This window comes from Danio rerio, chromosome 4, assembly GCF_049306965.1.
Source record: "Danio rerio strain Tuebingen ecotype United States chromosome 4, GRCz12tu, whole genome shotgun sequence".
Lineage (NCBI taxonomy): Eukaryota > Metazoa > Chordata > Actinopteri > Cypriniformes > Danionidae > Danio > Danio rerio.
The window spans coordinates 64,833,565-64,860,488 of record NC_133179.1 but is presented as its reverse complement, the minus strand read 5'-3'; the positions used below and the strand labels follow the sequence as shown (position 1 = coordinate 64,860,488).

The 26,924-nt window shown below is 38.1% G+C and overlaps 2 protein-coding genes, 1 long non-coding RNA gene and 10 other non-coding genes across 15 annotated transcripts in view; 11 read left to right on the top strand and 2 right to left on the bottom strand.

Moving 5' to 3' along the window:
* LOC137487288 (uncharacterized) overlaps positions 1 to 26,924 on the bottom strand; it is a 371,338-nt gene that overhangs the window by 202,968 nt on the left and 141,446 nt on the right. The gene's annotated exons all lie outside the window — the stretch shown is intronic.
* znf1069 (zinc finger protein 1069) overlaps positions 1 to 26,924 on the top strand; it is a 616,019-nt gene that overhangs the window by 506,607 nt on the left and 82,488 nt on the right. The window lies entirely within an intron of this gene.
* trnap-cgg (transfer RNA proline (anticodon CGG)) lies at positions 3,244 to 3,315 on the top strand. The gene has a single exon. It is a non-coding gene; the product is annotated as a tRNA-Pro (tRNA).
* trnap-cgg (transfer RNA proline (anticodon CGG)) lies at positions 4,687 to 4,758 on the top strand. Its single transcript has one exon. It is a non-coding gene; the product is annotated as a tRNA-Pro (tRNA).
* trnal-aag (transfer RNA leucine (anticodon AAG)) lies at positions 5,709 to 5,780 on the top strand. Its single transcript has one exon. It is a non-coding gene; the product is annotated as a tRNA-Pro (tRNA).
* trnap-ugg (transfer RNA proline (anticodon UGG)) lies at positions 6,191 to 6,263 on the top strand. The gene has a single exon. It is a non-coding gene; the product is annotated as a tRNA-Pro (tRNA).
* trnap-agg (transfer RNA proline (anticodon AGG)) lies at positions 7,214 to 7,285 on the top strand. The gene has a single exon. It is a non-coding gene; the product is annotated as a tRNA-Pro (tRNA).
* On the top strand, positions 7,696 to 7,768 carry trnap-ugg (transfer RNA proline (anticodon UGG)). The gene has a single exon. It is a non-coding gene; the product is annotated as a tRNA-Pro (tRNA).
* On the top strand, positions 8,685 to 8,756 carry trnap-agg (transfer RNA proline (anticodon AGG)). Its single transcript has one exon. It is a non-coding gene; the product is annotated as a tRNA-Pro (tRNA).
* On the top strand, positions 11,409 to 11,480 carry trnap-agg (transfer RNA proline (anticodon AGG)). Its single transcript has one exon. It is a non-coding gene; the product is annotated as a tRNA-Pro (tRNA).
* On the top strand, positions 12,370 to 12,441 carry trnap-cgg (transfer RNA proline (anticodon CGG)). Its single transcript has one exon. It is a non-coding gene; the product is annotated as a tRNA-Pro (tRNA).
* trnat-cgu (transfer RNA threonine (anticodon CGU)) lies at positions 15,992 to 16,065 on the top strand. The gene has a single exon. It is a non-coding gene; the product is annotated as a tRNA-Thr (tRNA).
* Positions 19,232 to 22,424, bottom strand: LOC141381897 (uncharacterized). The gene is made up of 4 exons (XR_012402791.1): positions 21,883 to 22,424; positions 21,646 to 21,809; positions 21,457 to 21,554; positions 19,232 to 19,529 (listed from the first exon to the last, which is right to left on the bottom strand). It is a non-coding gene; the product is annotated as an uncharacterized lncRNA (long non-coding RNA).

Sequence of the window (26,924 nt, the reverse complement as noted above, 5' to 3'; positions counted from 1 at the left end):
TTTCGTTCATGCAATGAAAGATCCCAGATTCAAATTTCGCTTGAGCCCTTACACTTGTCTGCTGTTTTGTAAGGTCGTTGTGGCTTACACAGAGGCCTTTTTTCTGAGAATGCCAGTTTGTCAGCAGATAGTGTTACCATATAAAGTTGCTGTTTTGCAGTGGCTCGGTGGTCTAGGGGTATGATTCTCACTTAGGGTGCCCTTGATTCGTTAGAGAAAGATTTCTGACTATCTGACGCCTTGTGAAATTCTTTCAATTTAGTGGTTCATTGGTCTATGGGTATGATTCTCGCTTCGGTTGCGAGAGGACCCAGGTTCAATTCTCGGATGAGCCCTTGCAGGTGTACTGTGTTTTACAGGGCATTATATCTTTCGTAAAAACGTCTTTCAAAGAATTCCAATTTGTCAGCAGATAGTGTCGCCACATAAAATATTTCTTGCATAGTGGCTTGCTGGTTTAAGAGTTTGATTCTCGTTCATGCCATGAGAAATCTTAGGTTCAAATTTCAGTTGAACCCTTACAGTTGTCTTTTGTTTTGTAAGGGCGTTGTGGCTTACACAGAGGCCTTTTTCTGAGAATGCCGGTTTGTCAGCAGATAGTGTTGCCATGTAAAGTGGCTATTTTGCAGTTGCTCGTTGGTCTACGGGCATGATTTTCGCTTAAGGTGCGAGAGGTCCCGTTTTCAAATCCTGGACGAACCATTGCAGAAGTCCTGGGTCCAAATGAAGCAAAAGCCCATCTGTTCCTTCTGATGTCTTGTAAAATATTCAAGCTTTTGTGGCTCGTTGGTCTAGGGGTATGATTCTCTCTTAGGGTGCGAGAGGTCCCGGGTTCAAATCCCGGACGAGCCCTTGCAGTTATTCTGTTGTTTTACAGGGCATTATGGCTTTCATAAAAAACGTTTTTCGAAGAATTGCAGTTTGTCAGCAGATAGTGTCGGCACATAAAGCATTCCTTTGCATAGTGGTTTGGTTGTCTAGGACTATGATTCTCGTTCATGCCGTGAGAAATCCCAGATTCAAATTTCGGTTGAGCCCTTACAGTTGTCTGCTGTTTTGTAAGGGCGTTGTGGCTTACACAGAGGGCTTTTTTCTGAGAATGCCAGTTCGTCAGCTGATAGTGTTGCCATATAAAGTTACTGTATTGCAGTGGCTCGTTGGTCTAGGGGTATGATTCTCGCTTAGGGTGCCCTTGATTCGTTAGAGAAAGTTTTCTGACTATCTGATGCTTCTGACATCATGTGAAATTAATTCAATTTGGTGGCTTGTTGGTCTAGGGGTATGAATCTCGCTTCGGGTGTGAGAGGTCCCGGGTTCAAATCCCAGACTAGCCCTTACAGTTTTATGTGTTTTACAGGGCACTATGTCTTTCATTAAAATGTCTTTCGAAGAATTCCACTTTGTCAGCAGATAGTGTCGCCACATAAAACATTCCTTTGCATAGTGGCTTGCTGGTCTAGGAGTATCGTTCTCGTTCATGCCATGAGAAATCCTAGGTTCAAATTTCAGTTGAACCCTTACAGTTGTCTTTTGTTTTGTAAGGGCGTTGTGGCTTACACAGAGGCTTTTTTCTGAGAATGCCGGTTTGTCAGCAGATAGTGTTGCCATGTAAAGTTACTGTTTTGCAGTGGCTCGTTGGTCTAGGGGTATGATTCTGGCTTAGGGTGCCCTTGATTCGTCAGAGAAAGTTTTCTGACTATCTGATGCTTCTGACGCCATGTGAAATTTTATCACTGTTGTTGCTCGTTGGTCTAGGGGTATGATTCTTGCTTAGGGTGCGAGAGGTCCTGGGTTCAAATCCTGGATGAGTCCTTAGAGATATTATGTGTTTTATAGGGCACTATGTCTTTCATTAAAATGTCTTTCGAAGAATTCCAGTTTGTCAGCAGATAGTGTCACCACATAAAACATTCCTTTGCATAGTGGCTTGCTGGTCTAGGAGTATGATTTTCGTTTATGCAATGAAAAATCCCAGATTCAAATTTCGGTTGAGCCCTTACACTTGTCTGCTGTTTTGTAAGGTCGTTGTGGCTTACACAGAGGCCTTTTTTCTGAGAATGCCAGTTTGTCAGCAGATAGTGTTGCCATATAAAGTTGCTGTTTTGCAGTGGCTCGGTGGTCTAGGGGTATGATTCTCACTTAGGGTGCCCTTGATTCGTTAGAGAAAGATTTCTGACTATCTCACGCCTTGTGAAATTCTCTCACTTTAGTGGTTTATTGGTCTATGGGTATGATTCTCGCTTCGGTTGCGAGAGGACCCGGGTTCAATTCTCTGATGAGCCCTTGCAGGTGTACTGTGTTTTACAGGGCATTATATCTTTCGTAAAAACGTCTTTCAAAGAATTCCAATTTGTCAGCAGATAGTGTCGCCACATAAAATATTTCTTGCATAGTGGCTTGCTGGTTTAAGAGTTTGATTCTCGTTGATGCCATGAGAAATCTTAGGTTCAAATTTCAGTTGAACCCTTACAGTTGTCTTTTGTTTTGTAAGGGCGTTGTGGCTTACACAGAGGCCTTTTTCTGAGAATGCCGGTTTGTCAGCAGATAGTGTTGCCATGTAAAGTGGCTATTTTGCAGTTGCTCGTTGGTCTACGGGCATGATTCTCGCTTAAGGTGCGAGAGGTCCCGTTTTCAAATCCTGGACGAACCATTGCAGAAGTCCCGGGTCCAAATGAAGCAAAAGCCCTGCTTCAATGTTTGTTAGATAAGGATTTCTGACCATCTGTTCCTTCTGATGTCTTGTAAAATATACAAGCTTTTGTGGCTCGTTGGTCTAGGGGTATAATTCACGCTTAGGGTGCGAGAGGTCCCGGGTTCAAATCCCGGACGAGCCCTTGCAGTTATTCTGTTGTTTTACAGGGCATTCTGGCTTTCATAAAAACATTTTTCGAAGAATTCCAGTTTGTCAGCAGATAGTGTCGGCACATAAAGCATTCCTTTGCATAGTGGTTTGGTTGTCTAGGACTATGATTCTCGTTCATGCCGTGAGAAATCCCAGATTCAAATTTCGGTTGAGCCCTGACAGTTGTCTGCTGTTTTGTAAGGGCGTTGTGGCTTACACAGAGGGCTTTTTTCTGAGAATGCCAGTTCGTCAGCTGATAGTGTTGCCATATAAAGTTACTGTATTGCAGTGGCTCGTTGGTCTAGGGGTATGATTCTCGCTTAGGGTGCCCTTGATTCGTTAGAGAAAGTTTTCTGACTATCTGATGCTTCTGACGCCATGTGAACTGAATTCTACTTAGTGGCTCGTTGGTCTAGGGGTATGATTCTCGCTTCGGGTGTGAGAGGTCCCGGGTTCAAATCCCGGACGAGCCCTTGTAGTTATTCTGTTGTTTTACAGGGCATTATGGCTTTCATAAAAAACGTTTTTCGAAGAATTCCAGTTTGTCAGCAGATAGTGTCGGCACATAAAGCATTCCTTTGCATAGTGGTTTGGTTGTCTAGGACTATGATTCTCGTTCATGCCATGAGAAATCCCAGATTCAAATTTCGGTTGAGCCCTTACAGTTGTCTGCTGTTTTGTAAGGGCGTTGTGGCTTACACAGAGGGCTTTTTTCTGAGAATGCCAGTTCGTCAGCTGATAGTGTTGCCATATAAAGTTACTGTATTGCAGTGGCTCGTTGGTCTAGGGGTATGATTCTCGCTTAGGGTGCCCTTGATTCGTTAGAGAAAGTTTTTTGACTATCTGATGCTTCTGACATCATGTGAAATTAATTCAATTTGGTGGCTTGTTGGTCTAGGGGTATGAATCTCGCTTCGGGTGTGAGAGGTCCCGGGTTCAAATCCCATACTAGCCCTTATAGGTGTTATGTGTTTTACAGGGCACTATGTCTTTCATTAAAATGTCTTTCGAAGAATTCCACTTTGTCAGCAGATAGTGTCGCCACATAAAATATTTCTTGCATAGTGGCTTGCTGGTGTAGGAGTATGATTCTCGTTCATGCCGTGAGAAATCCCAGATTCAAATTTCGGTTGAGCCCTTACAGTTGTCCGCTGTTTTGTAAGGGCGTTGTGGCTGACACAGAGGCCTTTTTTCTGAGAATGCCAGCTCGTCAGCTGATAGTGTTGCCATATAAAGTTACTGTTTTGCAGTGGCTCGTTGGTCTAGGGGTATGATTCTCGCTTAGGGTGCCCTTGATTCGTTAGAGAAAGTTTTCTGACTATCTGATGCTTCTGACGCCATGTGAAATGAATTCAACTTTGTGGCTCGTTGGTCTAGGGGTATGATTCTCGCTTCGGGTGTGAGAGGTCGCGGGTTCAAATCCCGGACGAGACCTTGCAGTTATTCTGTTGTTTTACAGGGCATTCTGGCTTTCATAAAAAACGTTTTTCGAAGAATTCCAGTTTGTCAGCAGATAGTGTCGCCACATAAAGCATTCCTTTGCATAGTGGTTTTGTTGTCTAGGACTATGATTCTCGTTCATGCCGTGAGAAATCCCAGATTCAAATTTCGGTTGAGCCCTTACAGTTGTCTGCTGTTTTGTAAGGGCGTTGTGGCTGACACAGAGGCCTTTTTTCTGAGAATGCCAGTTCGTCAGCTGATAGTGCTGCCATATAAAGTTACTGTTTTGCAGTGGCTCGTTGGTCTAGGGGTATGATTCTCGCTTAGGGTGCCCTTGATTCATTAGAGAAAGTTTTCTGACTATCTGATGCTTCTGACGCCATGTGAAATAAATTCAACTTTGTGGCTCGTTGGTCTAGGGGTATGATTCTCGTTTCGGGTGTGAGAGGTCCCGGGTTCAAATCCCGGACGAGCCCATACAGATGTTATGTGTTTTACAGGGCACTATGTCTTTCATTAAAATGTCTTTCGAAGAATTCCAGTTTGTCAGCAGATAGTGTCACCACATAAAACATTCCTTTGCATAGTGGCTTGCTGGTCTAGGAGTATGATTTTCGTTCATGCAATGAAAAATCCCAGATTCAAATTTCGGTTGAGCCCTTACACTTGTCTGCTGTTTTGTAAGGGCGTTGTGGCTTTCACAGAGGCCTTTTTTCTGAGAATGCCAGTTTGTCAGCAGATAGTGTTGCCATATAAAGTTGCTGTTTTGCAGTTGCTCGGTGGTCTATGGGTATGATTCTCACTTAGGGTGCCCTTGATTCGTTAGAGAAAGATTTCTGACTATCTCACGCCTTGTGAAATTCTCTCACTTTAGTGGTTCATTGGTCTATGGGTATGATTCTCGCTTCGGTTGCGAGAGGACCCGGGTTCAATTCTCTGATGAGCCCTTGCAGGTGTACTGTGTTTTACAGGGCATTATATCTTTCGTAAAAACGTCTTTCAAAGAATTCCAATTTGTCAGCAGATAGTGTCGCCACATAAAATATTTCTTGCATAGTGGCTTGCTGGTTTAAGAGTTTGATTCTCGTTCATGCCATGAGAAATCTTAGGTTCAAATTTCAGTTGAACCCTTACAGTTGTCTTTTGTTTTGTAAGGGCGTTGTGGCTTACACAGAGGCCTTTTTCTGAGAATGCCGGTTTGTCAGCAGATAGTGTTGCCATGTAAAGTGGCTATTTTGCAGTTGCTCGTTGGTCTACGGGCATGATTCTCGCTTAAGGTGCGAGAGGTCCCGTTTTCAAATCCTGGACGAACCATTGCAGAAGTCCCGGGTCCAAATGAAGCAAAAGCCCTGCTTCAATGTTTGTTAGATAAGGATTTCTGACCATCTGTTCCTTCTGATGTCTTGTAAAATATACAAGCTTATGTGGCTCGTTGGTCTAGGGGTATGATTCTCGCTTAGGGTGTGAGAGGTCCCGGGTTCAAATCCCGGACGAGCCCTTGCAGTTATTCTGTTGTTATACAGGGCATTCTGGCTTTCATAAAAAACGTTTTTCGAAGAATTCCAGTTTGTCAGCAGATAGTGTTGGCACATAAAGCATTCCTTTGCATAGTGGTTTGGTTGTCTAGGACTATGATTCTCGTTCATGCCGTGAGAAATCCCAGATTCAAATTTCGGTTGAGCCCTGACAGTTGTCTGCTGTTTTGTAAGGGCGTTGTGGCTTACACAGAGGGCTTTTTTCTGAGAATGCCAGTTCGTCAGCTGATAGTGTTGCCATATAAAGTTACTGTATTGCAGTGGCTCGTTGGTCTAGGGGTATGATTCTCGCTTAGGGTGCCCTTGATTCGTTAGAGAAAGTTTTCTGACTATCTGATGCTTCTGACGCCATGTGAAATGAATTCAACTTAGTGGCTCGTTGGTCTTAGGGGTATGATTCTCGCTTTGGGTGTGAGAGGTCCCGGGTTCAAATCCCGGACGAGCCCATACAGATGTTATGTGTTTTACAGGGCACTATGTCTTTCATTAAAATGTCTTTCGAAGAATTCCAGTTTGTCAGCAGATAGTGTCACCACATAAAACATTCCTTTGCATAGTGGCTTGCTGGTCTAGGAGTATGATTTTCGTTCATGCAATGAAAAATCCCAGATTCAAATTTCGGTTGAGCCCTTACACTTGTCTGCTGTTTTGTAAGGTCGTTGTGGCTTACACAGAGGCCTTTTTTCTGAGAATGCCAGTTTGTCAGCAGATAGTGTTGCCATATAAAGTTGCTGTTTTGCAGTGGCTCGGTGGTCTAGGGGTATGATTCTCACTTAGGGTGCCCTTGATTCGTTAGAGAAAGATTTCTGACTATCTCACGCCTTGTGAAATTATCTCAATTTAGTGGTTCATTGGTCTATGGGTATGATTCTCGCTTCGGTTGCGAGAGGACCCGGGTTCAATTCTCGGATGAGCCCTTGCAGGTGTAATGTGTTTTACAGGGCATTATATCTTTCGTAAAAACGTCTTTCAAAGAATTCCAATTTGTCAGCAGATAGTGTCGCCACATAAAATATTTCTTGCATAGTGGCTTGCTGGTTTAAGAGTTTGATTCTCGTTCATGCCATGAGAAATCTTAGGTTCAAATTTCAGTTGAACCCTTACAGTTGTCTTTTGTTTTGTAAGGGCGTTGTGGCTTACACAGAGGCCTTTTTCTGAGAATGCCGGTTTGTCAGCAGATAGTGTTGCCATGTAAAGTGGCTATTTTGCAGTTGCTCGTTGGTCTACGGGCATGATTCTCGCTTAAGGTGCGAGAGGTCCCGTTTTCAAATCCTGGACGAACCATTGCAGAAGTCCCGGGTCCAAATGAAGCAAAAGCCCTGCTTCAATGTTTGTTAGATAAGGATTTCTGACCATCTGTTCCTTCTGATGTCTTGTAAAATATACAAGCTTATGTGGCTCGTTGGTCTAGGGGTATGATTCTCGCTTAGGGTGTGAGAGGTCCCGGGTTCAAATCCCGGACGAGCCCTTGCAGTTATTCTGTTGTTATACAGGGCATTCTGGCTTTCATAAAAAACGTTTTTCGAAGAATTCCAGTTTGTCAGCAGATAGTGTTGGCACATAAAGCATTCCTTTGCATAGTGGTTTGGTTGTCTAGGACTATGATTCTCGTTCATGCCGTGAGAAATCCCAGATTCAAATTTCGGTTGAGCCCTGACAGTTGTCTGCTGTTTTGTAAGGGCGTTGTGGCTTACACAGAGGGCTTTTTTCTGAGAATGCCAGTTCGTCAGCTGATAGTGTTGCCATATAAAGTTACTGTATTGCAGTGGCTCGTTGGTCTAGGGGTATGATTCTCGCTTAGGGTGCCCTTGATTCGTTAGAGAAAGTTTTCTGACTATCTGATGCTTCTGACGCCATGTGAAATGAATTCAACTTAGTGGCTCGTTGGTCTTAGGGGTATGATTCTCGCTTTGGGTGTGAGAGGTCCCGGGTTCAAATCCCGGACGAGCCCATACAGATGTTATGTGTTTTACAGGGCACTATGTCTTTCATTAAAATGTCTTTCGAAGAATTCCAGTTTGTCAGCAGATAGTGTCACCACATAAAACATTCCTTTGCATAGTGGCTTGCTGGTCTAGGAGTATGATTTTCGTTCATGCAATGAAAAATCCCAGATTCAAATTTCGGTTGAGCCCTTACACTTGTCTGCTGTTTTGTAAGGTCGTTGTGGCTTACACAGAGGCCTTTTTTCTGAGAATGCCAGTTTGTCAGCAGATAGTGTTGCCATATAAAGTTGCTGTTTTGCAGTGGCTCGGTGGTCTAGGGGTATGATTCTCACTTAGGGTGCCCTTGATTCGTTAGAGAAAGATTTCTGACTATCTCACGCCTTGTGAAATTATCTCAATTTAGTGGTTCATTGGTCTATGGGTATGATTCTCGCTTCGGTTGCGAGAGGACCCGGGTTCAATTCTCGGATGAGCCCTTGCAGGTGTAATGTGTTTTACAGGGCATTATATCTTTCGTAAAAACGTCTTTCAAAGAATTCCAATTTGTCAGCAGATAGTGTCGCCACATAAAATATTTCTTGCATAGTGGCTTGCTGGTTTAAGAGTTTGATTCTCGTTCATGCCATGAGAAATCTTAGGTTCAAATTTCAGTTGAACCCTTACAGTTGTCTTTTGTTTTGTAAGGGCGTTGTGGCTTACACAGAGGCCTTTTTCTGAGAGTGCCGGTTTGTCAGCAGATAGTGTTGCCATGTAAAGTGGCTATTTCGCAGTTGCTCGTTGGTCTACGGGCATGATTCTCGCTTAAGGTGTGAGAGGTCCCGTTTTCAAATCCTGGACGAACCATTGCAGAAGTCCCGGGTCCAAATGAAGCAAAAGCCCATCTGTTCCTTCTGATGTCTTGTAAAATATTCAAGCTTTTGTGGCTCGTTGGTCTAGGGGTATGATTCTCGCTTAGGGTGCGAGAGGTCCCGGGTTCAAATCCCGGACGAGCCCTTGCAGTTATTCTGTTGTTTTACAGGGCATTATGGCTTTCATAAAAAACGTTTTTCGAAGAATTACAGTTTGTCAGCAGATAGTGTCGGCACATAAAGCATTCCTTTGCATAGTGGTTTGGTTGTCTAGGACTATGATTCTCGTTCATGCCGTGAGAAATCCCAGATTCAAATTTCGGTTGAGCCCTTACAGTTGTCTGCTGTTTTGTAAGGGCGTTGTGGCTTACACAGAGGGCTTTTTTCTGAGAATGCCAGTTCGTCAGCTGATAGTGTTGCCATATAAAGTTACTGTATTGCAGTGGCTCGTTGGTCTAGGGGTATGATTCTCGCTTAGGGTGCCCTTGATTCGTTAGAGAAAGTTTTCTGACTATCTGATGCTTCTGATATCATGTGAAATTAATTAAGTTTGGTGGCTTGTTGGTCTAGGGGTATAAATCTCGCTTCGGGTGTGAGAGGTCCCGGGTTCAAATCCCAGACGAGCCCTTACAGGTGTTATGTGTTTTACAGGGCACTATGTCTTTCATTAAAATGTCTTTCGAAGAATTCCACTTTGTCAGCAGATAGTGTCGCCACATAAAATATTTCTTGCATAGTGGCTTGCTGGTGTAGGAGTATGATTCTCGTTCATGCCGTGAGAAATCCCAGATTCAAATTTCGGTTGAGCCCTTACAGTTGTCCGCTGTTTTGTAAGGGCGTTGTGGCTGACACAGAGGCCTTTTTTCTGAGAATGCCAGTTCGTCAGCTGATAGTGTTGCCATATAAAGTTACTGTTTTGCAGTGGCTCGTTGGTCTAGGGGTATGATTCTCGCTTAGGGTGCCCTTGATTCGTTAGAGAAAGTTTTCTGACTATCTGATGCTTCTGACGCCATGTGAAATGAATTCAACTTAGTGGCTCGTTGGTCTAGGGGTATGATTCTTGCTTCGGGTGTGAGAGGTCCCGGGTTCAAATCCTGGACGAGACCTTGCAGTTATTCTGTTGTTTTACAGGGCATTCTGGCTTTCATAAAAAACGTTTTTCGAAGAATTCCAGTTTGTCAGCAGATAGTGTCGGCACATAAAGCATTCCTTTGCATAGTGGTTTGGTTGTCTAGGACTATGATTCTCGTTCATGCCGTGAGAAATCCCAGATTCAAATTTCGGTTGAGCCCTTACAGTTGTCTGCTGTTTTGTAAGGGCGTTGTGGCTTACACAGAGGGCTTTTTTCTGAGAATGCCAGTTCGTCAGCTGATAGTGTTGCCATATAAAGTTACTGTATTGCAGTGGCTCGTTGGTCTAGGGGTATGATTCTCGCTTAGGGTGCCCTTGATTCGTTAGAGAAAGTTTTCTGACTATCTGATGCTTCTGACATCATGTGAAATTAATTCAATTTGGTGGCTTGTTGGTCTAGGGGTATGAATCTCGCTTCGGGTGTGAGAGGTCCTGGGTTCAAATCCCAGACGAGCTCTACAGGTGGTATGTGTTTTACAGGGCACTATGTGTTTCATTAAAATGTCTTTCGAAGAATTCCAATTTGTCAGCAGATAGTGTCGCCACATAAAACATTCCTTTGCATAGTGGCTTGCTGGTCTAGGAGTATGATTCTCGTTCATGCCGTGAGAAATCCCAGATTCAAATTTCGGTTGAGCCCTTACAGTTGTCCGCTGTTTTGTAAGGGCATTGTGGCTGACACAGAGGCCTTTTTTCTGAGAATGCCAGTTCGTCAGCTGATAGTGTTGCCATATAAAGTTACTGTTTTGCAGTGGCTCGTTGGTCTAGGGGTATGATTCTCGCTTAGGGTGCCCTTGATTCGTTAGAGAAAGTTTTCTGACTATCTGATGCTTCTGACGCCATGTGAAATGAATTCAACTTAGTGGCTCATTGGTCTAGGGGTATGATTCTCGCTTCGGGTGTGAGAGGTACTGGGTTCAAATCCCGGACGAGCCCATACAGATGTTATGTGTTTTACAGGGCACTATGTCTTTCATTAAAATGTCTTTCGAAGAATTCCAGTTTGTCAGCAGATAGTGTTGCCATATAAATTTGCTGTTTTGTAGTGGCTCGGTGGTCTAGGGGTATGATTCTCACTTAGGGTGCCCTTGATTCGTTAGAGAAAGATTTCTGACTATCTGACGCCTTGTGAAATTCTCTCAATTTAGTGGTTCATTGGTCTATGGGTATGATTCTCGCTTCGGTTGCGAGAGGACCCGGGTTCAATTCTCAGAAGAGCCCTTGCAGGTGTACTGTGTTTTACAGGGCATTATATCTTTCGTAAAAACGTCTTTCAAAGAATTCCAATTTGTCAGCAGATAGTGTCGCCACATAAAATATTTCTTGCATAGTGGCTTGCTGGTTTAAGAGTTTGATTCTCGTTGATGCCATGAGAAATCTTAGGTTCAAATTTCAGTTGAACCCTTACAAATGTCTTTTGTTTTGTAAGGGCGTTGTGGCTTACACAGAGGCCTTTTTCTGAGAATGCCGGTTTGTCAGCAGATAGTGTTGCCATGTAAAGTGGCTATTTTGCAGTTGCTCGTTGGTCTACGGGCATGATTCTCGCTTAAGGTGCGAGAGGTCCCGTTTTCAAACCCTGGACGAACCATTGCAGAAGTCCCGGGTCCAAATGAAGCAAAAGCCCATCTGTTCCTTCTGATGTCTTGTAAAATATTCAAGCTTTTGTGGCTCGTTGGTCTAGAGGTATGATTCTCGCTTAGGGTGCGAGAGGTCCCGGGTTCAAATCCCGGACGAGCCCTTGCAGTTATTCTGTTGTTTTACAGGGCATTATGGCTTTCATAAAAAATGTTTTTCGAAGAATTCCAGTTTGTCAGCAGATAGTGTCGGCACATAAAGCATTCCTTTGCATAGTGGTTTGGTTGTCTAGGACTATGATTCTCGTTCATGCCGTGAGAAATCCCAGATTCAAATTTCGGTTGAGCCCTTACAGTTGTCTGCTGTTTTGTAAGGGCGTTGTGGCTTACACAGAGGGCTTTTTTCTGAGAATGCCAGTTCATCAGCTGATAGTGTTGCCATATAAAGTTACTGTATTGCAGTGGCTCGTTGGTCTAGGGGTATGATTCTCGCTTAGGGTGCCCTTGATTCGTTAGAGAAAGTTTTCTGACTATCTGATGCTTCTGACATCATGTGAAATTAATTCAATTTGGTGGCTTGTTGGTCTAGGGGTATGAATCTCGCTTCGGGTGTGAGAGGTCCCGGGTTCAAATCCCAGACGAGTCCTTACAGGTGTTATGTGTTTTACAGGGCACTATGTCTTTCATTAAAATGTCTTTCGAAGAATTCCACTTTGTCAGCAGATAGTGTCGCCACATAAAATATTTCTTGCATAGTGGCTTGCTGGTCTAGGAGTATGATTCTCGTTCATGCCGTGAGAAATCCCAGATTCAAATTTCGGTTGAGCCCTTACAGTTGTCCGCTGTTTTGTAAGGTCGTTGTGGCTGACACAGAGGCCTTTTTTCTGAGAATGCCAGTTCGTCAGCTGATAGTGTTGCCATATAAAGTTACTGTTTTGCAGTGGCTTGTTGGTCTAGGGGTATGATTCTCGCTTAGGGTGCCCTTGATTCGTTAGAGAAAGTTTTCTGACTATCTGATGCTTCTGACGCCATGTGAAATGAATTCAACTTAGTGGCTCGTTGGTCTAGGGGTATGATTCTCGCTTCGGGTGTGAGAGGTCCCGGTTTCAAATCCCGGATGAGCCCATACAGATGTTATGTGTTTTATAGGGCACTATGTCTTTCATTAAAATGTCTTTCGAAGAATTCCAGTTTGTCAGCAGATAGTGTCACCACATAAAACATTCCTTTGCATAGTGGCTTGCTGGTCTAGGAGTATGATTTTCGTTCATGCAATGAAAAATCCCACATTCAAATTTCGGTTGAGCCCTTACACTTGTCTGCTGTTTTGTAAGGTCGTTGTGGCTTACACAGAGGCCTTTTTTCTGAGAATGCCAGTTTGTCAGCAGATAGTGTTGCCATATAAATTTGCTGTTTTGTAGTGGCTCGGTGGTCTAGGGGTATGATTCTCACTTAGGGTGCCCTTGATTCGTTAGCGAAAGATTTCTGACTATCTGACACCTTGTGAAATTCATTATGTCTTTCGTAAAAATGTCTTTTGAAGAATTCCAGTTTGTCAGCAGATAGTATTGCCATGTAAAGTGGCTGTTTTGCAGTAGCTTGTTGGTCTACGGGCTTGATTCTCGCATAAGGTGCGAGAGGTCCCGTTTTCAAATCCTGGACGAACCATTGTAGAAGTCCTGGGTCCAAATGAAGCAAAAGCCCTGCTTCAATGTTTGTTAGATAAGGATTTCTGACCATCTGTTGCTTCTGAAGTCTTGTGAAATATTCAAGCTTTTGTGGTTTGTTGGTCTAGGGGTATGATTCTCGCTTAGGGTGCCCTTGATTCCCTTTAGAGAAAGATTTCTGACTATTTGATGCTTCTGACGCCATGTGAAATCCTATCACTTTAGTGGCTCATTGGTCTAGGGGTGTGATTCTCGCTTCTGGTGTGAGAGGTCCCAGGTTCAAATACCCGATGAGACCTTGCAGGTGTCCTGCGTTTTACAGCACATTATGTCTTTCATAAAAATGTCTTTCGAAGAATTCCAGTTTGCCAGCATAAAGTGTCGCCACAAAACATTACTTTGCATAGTGGCTTGCTTGTCTAGGAGTATGATTCTCGTTCATTCCGTGAGAAATAACAGGTTAAAATTTCGGTTGAGCCATTCAGCATATAGTGTTGCCCTGTAAAGTTGCTGTCTGAGAGAACTATGCTTTTAAGCCAGGGGTCACCAAACTTGTTCCTGGAGGTCTTAAAATGACAACCAAAGAGGTTGTTTACAGTTTTTTCCAGTTGTTTACACACATTTTCTGAAAGCATGTCTCATATTGTCAGAACTCTACACACAAATCACAAAACACACACACATTGGGCAAAACTCTTCAATTCTTCTGCAAAATGAAACTATAAGTTCAAAACAATGTGATTTCTTCTCAAAAAGGTATTTTGTTTTCAAATAACACACACAAGCCATCACATTAGTAGATATTCATAAGATCAGTTGAACACTAATGTGCTTAATGTAAAACACTATGACCACTTCTTCTCTATTCATCATAATGACTTTCTGTAAGCCTTCTTCTGTTCAGTGTTACACTTACTACAGACAGTACATAGACCTACAGAAGTCCATTGTAAAATTTTTCGAAAATTGTTTTAATACAAAACAAACAAATACCAAATATATTTTACTGTATTTTCCTCACAAAAACAGCGTACACAGTGTTCATCCCAACCAACACAAAGTTGCAGAAAATGTGGTCTACATATACCATCAACAGAAGTATTTACTAAATACAGTTACAGTAAAAAAATAAATAAATAAAAAAACAGCTATACTGCCTTCTCTTTTCTGTATTGGTGTGGCCAAGCAGTGGGGCAAATGTCACCTTGCATGGCAAATCCAGCCACGAAAAGCATCAACTGCTATAGCTTGGAGAAGGGGTATACATGTGTTTGGATTTCGGTCATACACTTTTCATCTCTAGGCAGGAAAAAAATCCTTAATAGGTTTGAGGAATGGAGAATATGGAGGGGGAGATAAACAACTTAAAAACATGGGTGTGCAGTCAACTAGTTGTGAATCAGATGAGCTCTCAAATGTAACTCATTTTGTCGCACTATCCATTATGCCTCAAAGCTATACAGTTTTATAATTAATTTCGTTAATCTGTATAAAAAAAGCACACGCACCACCTGAACTAAGGCGCTGCTGGGATTTGAGCCCAGGATCTCCTGTTTACAAGGCATTTTGACCAGCTAAGCCACAGCGCCACAAAAATTAATTGTAAGAGACATTTGCCCGATAACAAAAATCGAAGAAGAAATAAATACACAACAAAAACCAGCATGTCAGGATGCAGAAAATGCTGACAAGACGGACGTGGTCTTTTAGAGTCTGGATGATCATGTCTCAAACCTGACCGGTAACCTGGCCTCTGTTCAAGATCAAAGCAAAAAATGCATTATTTTATTTTTATTTAATCTACCCTTAATCATGTGTTAAGTGTTTTTTGGAATATCCAGTTTCATTACATCCAAACCCTCTGTCAGCTCGAAAAATGGAAATCATTTAATCTAAGATAATGGATAGCGCATTGGACTTCTTGGCTGTGAACTGAGTCATTTAAAGGTTTTGAGTTCAAGTCCCACCAGCGTTGCAAGCTTTGCCCTTTTTCTTCACTGACTTAGGAGTGGTGCGTTTCCAACATTTTTGGCATCTGTCCATCCTGTTCTGCTTTTTAATTTCATTGCGCAGTGCAGGCTCAGATACTAGGGGTACTCTACAATGAAGCCGATGACTTAATTGAGCTGTTTTAAATAAGGGAGATTAGAAAACGGTGTAGGGCCAAGTAAGCTTAAGGAATGACTCAAAGGCAACCTGTGGTTTTGGGCAAAAGTGTCTACCACCTATTGTTGAGATCACGCCTTTTGGAATAGTCGTACAAGAGCCTCTTTATGCATGTGCAAAGTAACTAAGTAGAAAGCATAGTAAATTTTGCTTTTCCCCCACTGTCTTAGATGAAACTGCGTTTGGAAGTATCGTGTCCAGAGGTTTTCTTCTTTTAGTGTTAAGACTAAGTTGGCCAGAGCACCTGTCTTGGGAACAGCAGGTGCTAGATTCAAATCCAAATTGCACCTTTCCCTCAGATTTCCATTTTCCAAGCTGAATCTGGGTTTGGATGTAATGAAACTGGAGATTCCAAAAAACACTTGACACATGATTAAGGGTAGATTAAATAAAAATAAATCAATGCATTTTTTGCTTTGATCTTGAACAGAGGCCAGGTTACTGGTCAGGTTTGAGACATAATCATCCGGACTCTAAAAGACCACGTCCATCTTGTCGGCATTTTCTGCATCCTGACATGCTGGTTTTTGTTGTGTATTGGTTTGTTCTTCTTCGTTTTTTGTTATCGGGCAAATGTCTCTTACGGTCATTCATTGTGGTGCTGTGGCTTAGCTGGTCGAAGCGCCTCTCTTGTAAACAGGAGATCCTGGGCTAAATTGATCCAGGTGGTGAATGCGCTAGTTTTATAGAGCTGACCGGAATGCATAATAAAATTGTATAGCTTTGAGGCCTAATGAATAGTGCGACAAATAGACTTAAACAACCTCTTTGATTGCCATTTTAGACTTGCTGTCTTTTTTTAGTCTCTGTGTGCAAAACCGTCTTGCCTTCATTTCAGCTTTAGTGCTGTGGCTTAGTTGGTCAAAGCGCCTGTCTCGTAAACAGGAGATCCTGGGTTCAAGTCCCAGCAGTGCCTATTGTACATGTGCCAGCGTTGCTTTTTCTTAAGAGTTACGAGTGTTTACGCAGCGGGATGTTTAGCAGTCGGTTTCTAAACAAAACTCAAATCCTTAAGAACGCTACACGTTTAAGAGGACTTTGGACGATGGCTTTATATAGCATAATGTGGTAATGCCTAACCAATTGGACTTTAATATTTCAAGTCCAGACATTCACACATGCAGCGCTGCCATTGTTAGTTTTTTTTTTTCTTTTTTCGATTAAACAATTAGCCCTTGTCAACATCGTTTGACCCTGTGGCTTAGTTGGTCAAAGCGCCTGTCTAGTAAACAGCAGATCCTGAGTTCAACTCCCAGCAGTACTTTGTCTGCAGTTGGCTGTTCTTTCATGGGCCAGAGAGTCCCAAAAAGTGCTTTTTGGTGCAGTTTCTGTGGTGCAATGGATAGCTTATTGGACCTCTAGGCTGTGAGGTGAGCCATTCAAAGGTTGTAGGTTCGAGTCCCACAAGAGTGTCAAGCTTTGCCCCTTTTCTTCACTGACTTAAGGTGTGGTGGGTTTCTAACATTTCAGGCATCTGTCCATCCCGTTTTGCTTCTTTCTTTCATTGCGCAGTGCAGGCTCAGATACTAGGGGTACACTACAATGAAGCCGATGACTTAATTGAGCTGTTTTAAATAAGGAAGATTATAAAACGGTGCAAGGCCGAGTGGACTTAAGTAATGACTCGAAGGCAACCTGTGGTTTAGGGCAAAAGTGACCGCCACCTATTGTTAAGATCACACCTTTTGGATTTGTCATACAAGAGCCTCTTTATGCATGTGTAAAGTAACTGAGTTGAAAGCATAGTAAATTTTGCTTCCCCCCACTGTCTTAGATGAAACTGCGTTTGGAAGTATCGTATCCACAGTTTTTTTCTTTTAGTGTTAAGACTAACGGCTGTTTCAAACCGCAAGCGCCAGCAGCGCGTGTTTTTTCGGCGTCCATGTTAACAGATTAGAGCTTTCATACTGCACGCAACAGCAGCGCGTCAGAGCGAGGCGTGAGCGTCGCTGAAGCAGCAGTGCAGCGATAGTTTTGGCGCCGGGTCTATTTTTGACGCGCTGCTCACGCTCAATTAAAGTGACAGTGCATTGATAATGACCAAAACACAATGAATGACAGTAAAAAAGTAGCAATTGTACCCAATAAATGCCTTAATAATGTCAACTGATTTATATATAGTCAGTTGTAACCCAGGTTACTAGTGGGTAGTACACAGCAATAGAGCAAATAGAAACACCCTTATAAATATGAAAAAAAAACATTGGCAGAGTACTCGATTAAATAATATATATTAAAATTATTTATTTATTTAAATAATTCATAATCGAGTATTAAACAGCATTCAAGGGAATAGTGCTTTAGAATAACATCATCGTGCCTTACACTATAGCAGATCAGATTTACAAACAATAACAAATCTCTCTCTCGTCTGTTAGCTTGTGTTTACCGTTGCTATGGTGATTCAGTGTTCGCAAGGGAATGCAGAGATGTAAGTTTTTAAATTAATAACAGTAGAAAACTATTAGATATATATCAAGGCCTCAAGGCTCTGTTCTTGGGCCACTTCTCTTCTCCATCTACACATCATCTCTAGGACCAGTCATCCAGAGAAATGGATTCTCCTACCACTGCTATGCTGATGATACCCAGCTATACCTCTCTTTTCATCCTGATGATCCCTCGGTTCCAGCTCGCATCTCAGCCTGCCTGTTGGATATTTCACACTGGATGAAAGATCATCATCTTCAGCTGAACCTCGCAAAAACGGAAATTCTTGTAGTTTCTGCTAACCCGACTCTACACCATAATTTTTCAATCCAGATGGACGGGGCAACCATTACTGCATCCAAAATGGTGAAAAGCCTTGGAGTAACGATTGATGACCAACTAAACTTCTCTGAACACATTTCTAGAACTGCTCGATCGTGCAGATTCGCACTCTATAACATCAGAAAGATCCGACCCTTCTTTTCTGAACATGCAGCTCAACTCCTTGTTCAAGCTCTTGTTCTCTCCAAACTGGATTACTGCAACTCTCTACTAGCTGGGCTTCCAGCTAACTCTATCAAGCCTCTTCAACTGCTCCAGAATGCAGCAGACGAGTGGTCTTCAATGAACCGAAATGAGCACATGTCACTCCGCTGCTAGTCCGTTTGCACTGGCTGCCAGTTGCTGCTCACATCAAATTCAAAGCTCTGATGTTTGCCTACAAAGTGACTTCTGGCCTTGCTCCTTCTTATCTGCTCTCACTTCTGCAGATCTATGTGCCCTCCAGAAACTTGCGTTCTGTGAACGAACGCCGCCTCGTGGTTCCATCCCAAAGAGGGAAGAAATCACTTTCGCGAATGCTCACGCTCAATCTGCCCAGTTGGTGGAATGAACTCCCTAACTGCATAAGAACAGCAGAGTCACTCGCTACTTTCAGGAAACGACTAAAAACTCAACTATTTAGTCTCCACTTCACTTCCTAATCTGCAATTGCCTCTCTGAATATCACACTAACTGTACCCACAAAAAAAAAAAAATACTAATACTAATACTACTAATACTTCCCTTCTTAGACTTTACAGACCTGAAACTTGCCTACAGCACTTATTCATTGTTGCTCTTAGTTGTGTAAGTTGCTTCCTTGTCCTCATTTGTAAGTCGCTTTGGATAAAAGCGTCTGCTAAATGACTAAATGTAAATGTAAATATATATTTTAATGTTTTAAATGTGTATTAACTGTAAAAACTGACCATTAATAAGATGCTGAAATGATTTCTATCATATATCTTTAATGAAGGATTGAGAGAAAAAAACAAGATTTGTATCTGTGAGTGAAATCTGCACACGAGTGCCCCCTGGAGTTTTCCTGGCTTTTCGCTTTGATTTTGAATGATTTCCTTGGTGAGTTCGTGTTTTTTTTTTTTTATTGTTTTCATTATAACATGATTAAAACTAGTGTCAAAAATGTGTTTCATTAATTAACCATTTGTTTGGTCTAGTAAAAACACAGTATTATACACAGTATTATACAAGTGATTGTGTAAAGTTTAAGTGAGAGAGTTTAAGTAAAATGCTGTCATTTGTAAAAAGAAAATGCCAAATAGGAGAAAGAAGTAGGAAAAACACAGAAATTCAGCAGAGAGAAGCATATACATGGTCATTTATTGTTGCTGTTTATTTACAAATGTGTTAAGCTGAGATAATGCATACACTGTAAAATGCTAATGGTTTTTTTCTCCCCTTTGTTTGTTTGCTTGTGCATCTTCTTCTGGTTTTTCATCGGTGAGATGTTCTATTGAAGTCAGTTGCTGAATGTGATCTGCTCTGCATTCAAATTAATTGAAGTGTGAACTCTTTTCTGGATTTGGATTGTCTCAACTTCCATCGGTGCGTGTCTAATTGTGGAGTTGGACTGTCGAGCCTCCCATTAAGTGGATTTTTTGGATACACCTGTTGGAAAGATACAAAGTGAAACCTATTCAGCGTCATGGTAAGAGTGTAAATTTACAACAAACTCACAAGTGCAACATCCTGGATCTCTGGAACTGAATTTGCAACCTAGTTGTTTTGCAAAAGAATCTTTTTGAGTGTTCATCACCTGTACTGGACTTTTGGGAAAATTTGAAATGTTTTAAGTAAATGTTTTATTTTCATTTTTATTTGTACATTGTTTCATTGGAGTGTTCATTTGTTGCAATTTTTGAAGCTTTATAGAGAGAAGTTAATTGGTTTAAGAAGGGAAACCTTGATTATATATTAAATAATAAAACAATTTTAATATTGTACTATTAAGAGGGTTTTGGACGATGGCATTATATAGCATGGTATGGTGATGCGTAACCAATTGGACTTTAAAATTTTTAAGTCTAGACATTCAAACATGCAGTGCTACCGTTTTTACCGTTTCTTTTTTCGATTAAACAGATACCCCCTGTCTGGTTTTGTGGCTTAGTTGGTCAAAACACCTGTCTAGTAAACAGAAGATCCTATGTATGAATCCCAGCAGTACTTTATCTGCAGTGAGCTGTGCTTTTATGGGCCAGAGAGTACCAAAAATTGCTTTCTGTGCAACAGTGCTAGAGGCAGGAGCTCTGTGGTGCAATGGATAGTTCATTGGACTTCTAGGCTGTGAGCTGAGGCCAGTGCGAGCCAGGATGAGCCGGGGCAATTGCCCAGGAGGTTAAGCAGTGAGGCCGAAATCATGTTGCGTTTCCACTGTCGGGCTAGTAGCTCGCAGCACGTCACGCAAACCCCGCCCCATAACATCCCCCGAATCAAACATCACACAACCCGCCCACTTCAGCAGGAATCAGCCAGATAAAGCACACCATCACATCCTCACGAAACCATTCAAATAAAGACAACTGTCTTCCTTCCTTCAAGTCCCTTCAGCTACTCCAGAACGTAGCAGCATGAGTGGTCTTTAATGAATTGAAAAGAGCACATGTCACTCCGCTACTCACCCGTTTGCACTGGCTGCCAGTTGCTGCTCGCATCAAATTCAAAGCTCTGATGTTTGCCTACAAAGCAACCTCTGGCTTTGCTCCCTCTTATCTGCTCTCACTTCTGCAGATTTATATGCCCTCAAGAAACTTGCGTTCTGTGAATAAACGTCGCCTCGTGGTTCCATCCCAAAGAGGGAAGTAATCACTTTCCCGAACTCTCGCATTCAATCTGCCCAGTTGGTGGAATGAACTCCCTAACTGCAACAGAACGAGTCACTTGCTGTCTTCAAGAAACAACTTAAAACTCAACTATTTAGTCTTCTCTTCACTTCCTAATCTGCAATTGCCTCTAGCTATACCACTAACTGTACTCAAAAAAAAAAAAAAAAAAAATTCTTACATTACTAATGCTTTCCTTCTTAGACTTTACAGCCCTGAAACTTGCCTACAGCACTTATTTATTGTTGCTCTTATAGTTGTGATAATTGCTTCCTTGTCCTCATTTGTTAGTCGCTTTGGATAAAAGCGTCTGCTAAATGACTAAATGTAAATGTAAAACAGCGAGCTGTGTACACGCCCTTAAAATGACACATTATAACACATTATAATAAAAAAATCTGGATTGTGTTTTGAACTGAACCTAGACTGGCACACTCAGAAGAACCATAATAATAATGTTAAATCATTAAAAAAGGGGTAAACTATGTGCCCTTTAAGCAATGTGTTAACTTTATTAAATATTCAATAATCATCAAGATTGATAAAAAAGTTCAACACACACAGCAGTGAACGTGTGCGCGCACACACACACACAGCAGTGAACGTGTGCACACACACATCAGTGAACATGTATACACACACACACACACATCAGTGAACATGTATACACACACACACTCAGTTGGTACAGTAGGCCTACATACTGTATCTACCTTGGAAGAAGTGATATGGTTCTTAAAGTGTTGTTTTACGTATGGAGCCTGATTGAATTTTATTATAGTGTCTTCGTAAAAACATCTGTCCATAATTCCTGAAAATAGAAAAAAAAATATATATATATATATATAAATAAAGAAACTGCAAAGAAACGATTCAATCATATTAAAGAGATTTGAACTAACCTTCTAACACAACTAGCGGTCCAGGTCCCTGATGGAATATGGCTCCCCAGACATGAATTTTTACTGGATGCTTTGCTTTCGGTTTCACAACATGGCGGTTTATTAATAGGGTATGTCCTATTAATAAATTTGTAGGACATGTAAGCTCGTATAAAGCAAATAGCCTAAATAAAGAGATGCATGGATTAATGTAAATAAATAAATCTTTTCATTATGGCATTGTTCAAAATGGCTTACCTGGCTTTCTATAGGTCCACCTGAGTTGTTTTACTGGTTTTCTAATATTGCAGACTGATGCTTTTAACTGTATTCTAAACAGAAGCTCACTCTGAATCTTTTTAGCAGATCGCTATTGTGGATTGTGCTGCACAGCCAACTTAAAAGGGACTGCATCAAAGACAACCCAGGTGGCACATACTAAAAACAACAAGAACAAAAAGTATTTATAAAAAAGTAAGAATTTTTTTTGGCACAGCAGGGTCTTTCTTCAGGGCTCGTTTGTCAAGGGGTATGATTCTCGCTTAGGATGCGAGAGGTCCTGGGTTCAATCCCCCGACGAGCCCTACAGCTGTCACAGAAAAAGCAGTGGAACTTTGGCATTTCTACTTTAATTGTAGCACCTTTTGCTGTGACTTTAGTTAATGAACATTTAGTGGACTTCTAATTTAAATTAGTTTAACATGTACAATTATACAGACAAAACCGTCTGCTACCCTCAGGCAGATGGTTCCGCAGCATCTGGTTACGCACCAGCCGGCTAAAGGAAAGTTTCTTCCCTCAGACTATCAGGCTGATGAACACTTAACACACAGGCTGTTCCATACCCTCACTGCACACCATCGATATGTAGCATGCACTGACCTTAAGCCAATCCATACTTGAAACAACACTGCCTACAACTATGTGGACACCTATTCATTGTACATATCGCTGTCAATTTCACATTGTCATTTTATTTGTCTGTTATTTGTACTGTCGTTGTATTTGCACTGTCATTGTTTTTGCACTATCTGTATTTTTTACTGTTTGTACAGATAATTTTTCATGATTTTTGGTGAATTTTTCATGATTTTTGGTGATTTTTCAAGATTTTTTCATGATTTTTCAAGATTTTTTCATCTTTTATGATTTTTCATGATTTTTTCATTTTTTTATGATTTTTCAAAAAAATTTCATTTTTCGTGATTTTTCGTTATTTTTTTAAAAAATTAATTTTTCTTGATTTTTTGTGATTTTCATATTTGACGATTTTTCAAAAAATTTTCATTTTTTGTGATTTTTTGCGATTTTTCAAAAAATTTTCATTTTTTGTGATTTTTCAAAAAATTTCATTTTTTGTGATTTTTCCAAAAATTTTCATTTTTTGCGAATTTTCCAAAAATTTTCATATTTTGCGATTTTTCAAAAAATTTTCATTTTTTTGCGATTTTTCAAAAATTTTTCATATTTTGCGATTTTTCAAAAATTATTCAGATTTTGTGATTTTTCAAAAAAATTTTATATTTTGTGATTTTTCAAAAAATGTTCATTTTTTGTGATTTTTCAAAAAAATTTCATATTTTGCGATTTTTCAAAAAATTTTCATTTTTTTGCGATTTTTCAAAAGTTGTTCATATTTCGCGATTTTGCAAAAATTTTTCAGTTTTTGTGATTTTTCAAAAAATTTTTATATTTTGCGATTTTTCAAAAAATTTTCATTTTTTGTGATTTTTCAAAAAATTTTAATTTTTTGTGATTTTTCAAAAAATGTTAATTTTTTGCGATTTTTCAAAAATTTTTCATTTTTTGCGATTTTTCAAAAGTTGTTCATATTTCGCGATTTTGCTAAAATTTTTCAGTTTTTGTGATTTTTCAAAAAATTTTTATATTTTGCGATTTTTCAAAAATTTTTCATTTTTTGTGATTTTTAAAAATATTTTCATATTTTGCAATTTTTCAAAAATTTTTCATTTTTTGTGATTTTGCGATTTTCAAAAAAATTTCATGTTTTGCGATTTTTCAAAAAAATTATATATTTTGCGATTTTTCAAAAAATTTTCATGTTTTGCGATTTTTCAAAAAATTTTCATGTTTTGCGATTTTTCAAAAAATTTTTATATTTTGCAATTTTTCAAAAAATTTTCATATTTTGCGATTTTTCAAAAATTTTTCATTTTTTGCGATTTTTCAAAAACTTCATATTTTGCGATTTTTCAAAAATTTTTCATTTTTTGCGATTTTTCAAAAATTGTTCATATTTTGTGATTTTTCAAAAAATTTCCATTTTTTGCGATTTTTCAAAAAATTTTCATGTTTTGCGATTTTTCAAAAAAATATATATTTTGCGATTATTCAAAAAGTTTTTATGTTTTGCGATTTTTCAAAAAATTTTCATGTTTTGCGATTTTTGTGATTTTTCAAAAAATTTTCATTTTTTGTGATTTTTCAAAAATTTTCATATTTTGCGATTTTTCAAAAAAATTTCATATTTTGCGATTTTTCAAAAAATTTTCATTTTTTGTGATTTTTCACAAAATTTTCATTTTTTGTGATTTTGCGATTTTTCAAAAAAGATAATTTTTTGTGATTTTTCAAAAAATTTTCATGTTTTGCGATTTTTCAAAAAAAATTATATTTTGCGATTTTTCAAAAAAATTTCATGTTTTGCGATTTTTCAAAAAATTTTCATGTTTTGCGATTTTTCAAAAAATTATTAAATTTTGCAATTTTTCAAAAAATTTTCATATTTTGCGATTTTTCAAAAATTTTTCATTTTTTGCGATTTTTCAAAAATTGTTCATATTTTGTGATTTTTCAAAAAATTTCCATTTTTGCGATTTTTCAAAAAATTTTCATGTTTTGCGATTTTTCAAAAAAAAATATATTTTGCGATTTTTCAAAAAGTTTTTGTTTTGCGATTTTTCAAAAAATTTTCATGTTTTGCGATTTTTCAAATTTTCATGTTTTGTGATTTTTCAAAAAAATTTCATTTTTTGTGATTTTTCAAAAATTTTCATATTTTGCGATTTTTCAAAAAAATTTCATATTTTGCGATTTTTCAAAAAATTTTTATTTTTTGTGATTTTTCACAAAATTTTCATTTTTTGTGATTTTGCGATTTTTCAAAAAAAACCATTTTTTGCGATTTTTCAAAAAATTTTCATGTTTTGCGATTTTTCAAAAAAATATATATTTTGCGATTATTCAAAAAGTTTTTATGTTTTGCGATTTTTCAAAAAATTTTCATGTTTTGCGATTTTTGTGATTTTTCAAAAAATTTTCATTTTTTGTGATTTTTCAAAAATTTTCATATTTTGCGATTTTTCAAAAAAATTTCATATTTTGCGATTTTTCAAAAAATTTTCATTTTTTGTGATTTTTCACAAAATTTTCATTTTTTGTGATTTTGCGATTTTTCAAAAAAAATAATTTTTTGTGATTTTTCAAAAAATTTTCATGTTTTGCGATTTTTCAAAAAAAATTATATTTTGCGATTTTTCAAAAAAATTTCATGTTTTGCGATTTTTCAAAAAATTTTCATGTTTTGCGATTTTTCAAAAAATTATTAAATTTTGCAATTTTTCAAAAAATTTTCATATTTTGCGATTTTTCAAAAATTTTTCATTTTTTGCGATTTTTCAAAAATTGTTCATATTTTGTGATTTTTCAAAAAATTTCCATTTTTGCGATTTTTCAAAAAATTTTCATGTTTTGCGATTTTTCAAAAAAAAATATATTTTGCGATTTTTCAAAAAGTTTTTGTTTTGCGATTTTTCAAAAAATTTTCATGTTTTGCGATTTTTCAAATTTTCATGTTTTGTGATTTTTCCAAAAAATTTCATTTTTTGTGATTTTTCAAAAATTTTCATATTTTGCGATTTTTCAAAAAAATTTCATATTTTGCGATTTTTCAAAAAATTTTTATTTTTTGTGATTTTTCACAAAATTTTCATTTTTTGTGATTTTGCGATTTTTCAAAAAAAACCATTTTTTGTGATTTTTCAAAAATTTTTCATGTTTTGCGATTTTTCAAAAAAATATATATTTTGCGATTTTTCAAAAAATTTTCATTTTTTTGTGATTTTTCACAAAATTTTCATTTTTTGTGATTTTACGATTTTTCAAAAAAAAACATTTTTTGTGATTTTTCAAAAAATTTTCATGTTTTGCGATTTTTCAAAAAAATTATATATTTTGCGATTTTTCAAAAAAATTTCATGTTTTGCGGTTTTTCAAAAAAAAAATTCATGTTTTGCGATTTTTCAAAAAAATTTCATATTTTGCGATTTTTCAAAAAAATTTCATTTTTTGTGATTTTTCAAAAAATTTTCATATTTTGTGATTTTTCAAAAAATTTCCATTTTTTGCGATTTTTCAAAAAATTTTCATGTTTTGCGATTTTTCAAAAAAAATATATATTTTGCGATTTTTCAAAAAATTTTCATTTTTTGTGATTTTTCACAAAATTTTCATTTTTTGTGATTTTGCGATTTTTCAAAAAAAAAACATTTTTTGTGATTTTTCAAAAAATTTTCATGTTTTGCGATTTTTCAAAAAAATTATATATTTTGCGATTTTTCAAAAAAATTTCATGTTTTGCGGTTTTTCAAAAAAAAAATTAATGTTTTGCGATTTTTCAAAAAATTTTCATATTTTGCGATTTTTCAAAAAATTTTCATATTTTGCGATTTTACAAAAAATTTTCATTTTTTGCGATTTTTCAAAAAAATTTCATATTTGCGATTTTTCATAAAATTTTCACATTTTGTGATTTTTCAAAAAATGTTCATATTTTGTGATTTTTCAAAAAATTTCCATTTTTTGCGATTTTTCAAAAAAAATTCATGTTTTGCGATTTTTCAAAAAAATATATATTTTGCGATTTTTCAAAAAATTTTCATGTTTTGCGATTTTTCAAAAAATTTTCATGTTTTGCGATTTTTCAAATTTTCATTTTTTGTGATTTTTCAAAAAATTTTCATTTTTTGTGATTTTTCAAAAAATTGTTCATATTTTGCGATTTTTCAAAAAATTTTCATATTTTGCGATTTTTCAAAAAAATTTCATTTTTTGTGATTTTTCAAAAAATTTCCATTTTTTGCGATTTTTCAAAAATTTTTAATTTTTTGTGATTTTTCAAAAATTTTTCATTTTTTGTGATTTTTCAAAAAATGTTCATATTTTGTGATTTTTCAAAAAATTTCCATTTTTTGCGATTTTTCAAAAAATGTTCATATTTTGTGATTTTTCAAAAAATTTCCATTTTTTGCGATTTTTCAAAAAATTTTCATGTTTTGCGA